Source organism: Lynx canadensis, chromosome A3 (genome assembly GCF_007474595.2).
Source record: "Lynx canadensis isolate LIC74 chromosome A3, mLynCan4.pri.v2, whole genome shotgun sequence".
NCBI classification, from domain to species: Eukaryota; Metazoa; Chordata; class Mammalia; order Carnivora; family Felidae; genus Lynx; species Lynx canadensis.
In genome coordinates, this window is record NC_044305.1 from 104,645,268 (window position 1) to 104,651,310 (window position 6,043).

Genomic DNA, 6,043 nt, shown 5'->3' on the forward strand with positions numbered 1-6,043 from the left:
CAGTGCTCGTCAGCGCTCCTTCCCGCCCCTTCGTGTAGCGCGCCGGGCCCCTAGCTAGCAAGGTAGGTGGCGCGGCAGAGAGCCAGTCAAGGGCGCCTCGGAGAGTGACCCGTAGACCCCGCCGCCGCCGCCGCCATATTCCGACCAAAAGACCCCACCCCGCGGGGGGGCGCGACCAGGTGTCAGTTAGAGTCCTGCGCAGTGCTCAATTGGTTTGAGAGGCGGGGGAGCGTCTCCTGTTTCACTACTTTGAATCTTGGGTGGAATGGGGTCTTGGTATTGCCTCTGCGGGACGCTGGGGGTGTCCAGGTTCGGGTGGGGAGAGGGCGGGACGGTGTAGACTCTTTTGGTGAATGGAGACCTTGCTGAGGCCTAGAAGCAGCTGCCATCAATACCTTCTTCGATCTCTCCGGCTGGCCTCTCCCGGAAGCGCTTTTAATAACCAAAGGTACTGGGATGGTCTCCGAGGGTCGGAGTCGTAGCACTCATCTTCTCTCTGAACCCCACGTCGCTAGAGTGGGCCGATGTGGCCTCCTTAGAGCCTAGGACACTTTCCAGAGAGCTACGTGGGCAGGTGGCCTGTCACAGTCTGGAAATTGAAAAACCTTTTGGTAAAAGGGCAGCAGAATGGAGTTACTTAGGACAGATGCCCTAGTTCGCGTAGTAGCTGTCCCACTCTCTTTGACTCAAAGATGTTAGCGTGAGAAGGTAAACAGGTCTCCTAAAACCTACTTTGCACCACCCGTGAACACCCTGGCTAAACGATCTTGAAAGCCATCAAATTACTAATCTGTACCCATCTCATTAATACAACTGTTGGATGTCCAGTAGGAAAACCTTACACTAAATTATTTCCTTTTTTTTTTTTCTTACAGGCACCTTAGGGACGAGAAAAAATATGTAAAAGGTCGTCTTGCTACAAAAGCGGTTGTGCTCATTCCAAGACAATGCATTTAGAAATTTTACTCTTAAGGTAGCTATTTGAACCGTTGTAGAGATTAATAAAAAATGTTTCTCTAAAAAGAGAAAAAAAGTCAAACTTTACTGGAAGCTGAAGTTTAGATCTATCCTATCCAGACTGTCTGCTTTTACTCCGGGGATTGGTATTGATATTTATTTTCCCCAGAAAGCAGGTAAGGAGAAATGGGTATACAACAGAAAATAGTATTTGAAACTTTGAGTCAGGATTTTCCCAGTGATGGCCAGGAGGGGGCTGTGTGGAGAGAGGTTGAACTCTCCTACTGTCTTGCTCCCTTGATTAAAAGCTTAGGACTTCTGCTTTTTTGGTTGTTTTTTTTTTTTCTTTTCTGTTTTTGTTTTGTTTATCAAAATGAGTTCTCAAGAACTTCAGCTGAGCCCCTCTAACCCTCAAATCTAGCCATTGTTCTCCATCTCTACTGCTTCTTCCTTCGGTACATAAACATAAGTCCATCTTCAAAAAAGCTTTGAGAAAAAGAGACCTTTAACTCATCCTCTTTTCAGAGACCACCACTCTCCTTCCTTTCACAGCTATGATTTTGTTTTTTAAAAGGATGGCATAAATATGCTTGCTGACTCCATTTCTGTACCAACTTACCAATTCTTCCACTTTAGAATTTTATAGATCAATTTCTTCTACACCATTCTCTCTTCTACTTTTCTGTTGAGGCCCTAACAGTATTCTCTAGCCTGACCTCCCTTCCAATCCGTTATCAACAAACTTTCTGCTTGTGTATCCCCAGAACGAGTTGAAAAACTATTCCCTTTGTATACTTTTGTTGGCCCCAAATTCTTCATCATGAGCTTTTCTTGTGTAAGTTAGGTTCTGCCCTTTAGACCTACTAAAACATAAAGTTAAATAGGCCCAGCAATAATTCATAGCAGGACAGAAGTAGTACATCCAGAATTGGGTATGGACAGGATCAGGGGCACAAGTAAGCTCTACCAGCAGATGACCTAGACATTCATGTCACTTACCGTTTTTGCACCAATGCCTCTGCCCTCAACTCATACCTATGGTTACATAGGAAGTGAGGTCCCTTTGATCAGCTAACAAGGAAAAAAAGCAAAATTTAATTTGCTGATAGGTCTGAATGGTACATGGATGCAAGTAGAAAATGAACTGTGTCTGTACTATAGCTCCACCCTGAGGTGATCCTGAAAGACAGTGGCCAGGAAAATTCTCCCAAAGGATAAATCCTCAGTGGTGCACCTGGCCATTCACTTTGTGTGGAAATGTAGCAGTAGTTAAAATGTATATGGACTCACAGCACTGGCAGTTGATTTGGCTGGTTGACTGGGGACCTGGCAGGAGAAAGAAAGATGGACAAAAAGGGGCACCTGGGTGGCACAGTCAGCTGAGCATCCGATCATGATCTCACAGCTTATGAGTTTGAGCCCTGCATCAGGCTATGTGCTGACAGCTCAGAGTCTAGAGCCTGCTTCAGATTCTGTGTCGCCATCTTTCTCTACCCTCCCCCCCACCACATGCGCTCACTTGCTCTCTCTCAAAAATAAGTGCACATGAAAAAAAAAACAGACAAGAAGGTCTGGGAGAAGGGTACCTGGGTGGCTCAGTCGATTACATGTCCGACTCGGTTTTTGTTCAGGTCGTGATCTCACGGTTTTGTGAGTCAAGCCCCGCATTGGGCCCTGCACTGGTAGCATGAAGCCTGCTTGGGATTCTCTGTCTCTGCTCTCTGCCCCTCCCCACTCATGCTGTCTTTGTCTCTGTCAAAAATAAACTTAAAAAAAAAAAACAAAAGGTCTGGGAGAGAGAGGAGTATATAGGTGGACTCTGAGTAGACAAGAAGTGTACAGATGCCCTGCAGAGAGTATCTACCCGGAAAGAGGCCCTAAAGAACAAGTAGGAAGAATAACTTACCAGTCGATGGCCCCCAGATGCTATCAGCCACCTCAGTACCAGCACAATGGGTATGTGAATGGAGCAGGAATGGGAGTAATACATGGATCCAAGAACATAGGCTCCACTCACAAAAGCTGAGGCCACTGCTGAATGCCCAGACTACCAGCAATTAATCCAATGCTGAGCCCCCCAAATGGCAATATTCCTCAAGGAGAGCAACCAGGCTGGATGACAAGTTGACTGCGTTGGATACTCTCCATCCTGGAAAAGGCAACAATTTATTTTGACTGAAATTGCTACATTCTGGGTGTTTGCTTTTTTCTGCCTGCAGGGTCTCAGCCAGCACCAGTATCTTTTGAGTGTTACTGAATGTCTGACCTATTGACATAGGATCCCATATAACAGTGCATCAGACCAAAGGACCCATTCATTGCACAGCAAAGGAGGCATGACCGTGGCACGTGACCATGGGATCCACTGGCCTTATCACATTCTATACCATCCAGATGCCAGCATGAACAGAGAGAAGGAGTGGACTGTAAAGGCATAGCTGAGGTTCCAGCACAGAGATGATACCAACTAAGGATAGGGTACCACCTTCCATGACACCATGTACACTCTGTCAACAGTCACTATGGTGCTATGTCCCAATAACAGATAGGTCCAGAAGCAAGTGGTGGAAGTAGGAGTGGCTTCACATACCATTAAGCCCAGTGATCCCATTGGGTATTTCTCACTGCACCTGTGAACTTTGAGGGTTTTGAGGCCCTGGTTCCCAAAATGGGAGTATTTTCATCAGGGGCTATAACAAAAATCCCATTGAACTTTAACCTTCAGGTGCCACCAGACACTTTGAGCTCCTTAAAGGGACCAGCAGGCAAGGAGCAGGCGTCACCATCCTAGCAGCAGTAATTGACCCTGATTATCAGGAGGAGCCAGGGCTACAGTTACACAATGGGAGCAAAGAGGAAGATACTTTGTTAGCACCCAGACAGTCCAGCTGGCTGTGTCTTTGTTACACCATTGCTCAATGTTGAGAGTAAATAGAGAAGTGCAGCAACTATGGCCAGAAAAGAACACGGTGACTAGGCACTCAGCATAAGTGCTTCCTGGGGGTGAGAAGCATCGAAAATGCATAGAAGAGGAAGATGATGTTATCTAGTTGGGGCCTCAAGACCAGCTGTTGTGGGAAATGTGGCTTATCCCATGAACGATCCGCTTCCTGCAGAAAAATCAAGCTGCTCCCAAAACGTATACAAAGAAGTGGATCTGAGTAGTAAACAGAAGGAATAGCGGACACCATGATATGCCATTGCAGGTCCACCTTCATGACTGAAGAGCTTCTTGTTCCTAGGTGCTTTGAGTGTTGTTGGCTGACAGCCCTCAGTTATCAGTCCTCTAGGAATTGCCCTCATGTGATGGAGCTTCCTCGCCCGAGGTAACACCTTCCTCTCTGGGGCATGCATCCAGTGACTTGCTGAAGCCAGCATATAAAGGCCTGGTCCCCCCACCCCAATTCAGGACAACTCAAAAGGCCATCATCCCAGCTTCAGAACTCTGTGGGGTCAGGCCTTTGTGGAGATGACTTTGCACCCCACTTTCTCCCTCTGACCAGGACTGCTTCCTTCCCTTCCTCCATAGGTGTTGAACCAGAGAACACCCCCGGTACCACATCACATGCTAATCTTTATCTCACAGTCTGCTGCCCAGGGAACCCAACTCTGTCCTCAAGATCAATAAAGTCTGTCCAGAGAACTGGTATTGGGAGTCGGCTCATGGACTCTCTTTGCCTAGAAAGTGCTAGGGGCCCTGAATACTCCCCTCTCCAGATGTCTTTCTCTGGTATCCCTTAGCAGATGCCCTTGCCCTCTGACCCATCCTTCCTCGTGGCAGGTTCCTCATGCAGGCTCCAGGTCCTAGACTGGACATAATCTCTCCCAGTTTGGGGATCTGGCAGTTAGGAAGCACCAATTTATTGGTTTAGCAGCATTTGTAAAAATCACTTCTCAGGCATTCCCCAGAGAGTTAAATGGGCCCATTCTAAATTAATTAGGATTTGATGCCCATGCCTTGGTCCCTTTTCCCCAGTACTTGGAAAGTAAGTTGTCTAAGACTGATGCAAACCCTGGGTTCCAACGGTCAGGCTAAGAGGCAGCAGTAATTGCCTTCTCCTTGCTTCAAAATGGTATGTAACCCAAAGCTCTATTCATCTATTATTTAGAACGGAAAGTATTTACAACATTTATCCACTTATTCATCCATCCGTATGTGAGATCTTTTCATAGCAGGCAGTTTCCCCTAATTCACAACCTAAAAACAATTCAGGAAAACATGTGTTCTTGTCATCAAGGATACAGCTTGAGCTGCCAGGCTAAAGCACTTCAGGTCAAGTCTTCCAGAACCAGATCAAAATCCCTTCGACAAAAGAGACATCCCGGTCCTTAAACAAGAGACTAGTAACAGCCTAGGGCTGCTTTGACCATCTTCACCACCTTTGAGGAGAAATTACCTGAGCCCATGAGAAGAACGGAGAGAGAGAAATAGTGTCTTGACATCATCATTTGAGTACTTGGATCCCGCCAAGTCACTGTTTCAGTTATGCAAACCAATAAATTCCATTTAATTAAGATAGTTCTGTGTTAAGAGTTCTGTATCTTGGAGCTGTAAGTATTCTGACAAAACCTTTGCTTTCCAGGCCCTCACGGGCTGGGTCCCTCCACCTTATTACTCTCCTCCTGTGGGTTATCACCACTTCAAAACACTGACTCATTGCTCCCCCCCCCGCAAAAGCCTGTCCCTTTCTTACCGTCACACCATTGATTACATTATTCTCATGAGAACCTGCCCATTCTTCAATGCCTGTATTAAGTCTCTCCTTCATGAAGCCTTCTGAGACCATTAGTCTCAAGGGGCATCAAACTGCTTTTGTCAGGTCTCTGCAGGTCTTGTAGATTTCCTCTTTCCTGACAGCTGGACTAGAAGGTCCTCAAGAACGAGGATTGTATGAATTCATATATTTGCATCTTTCACAAAGCACACTATGTTCATTTGGTGAGTGAACATTGCATAAGCAAGCCTCCCTGCCCCTAACTAAGTAATGTAAAAAAACAAGACATAAGGCCTGTGCAACCTAATAGTCTGTGTGTTCAAGTGAACATATGCACAAATTTCTCTCGCCACTCTTACTAGAGCACAAGG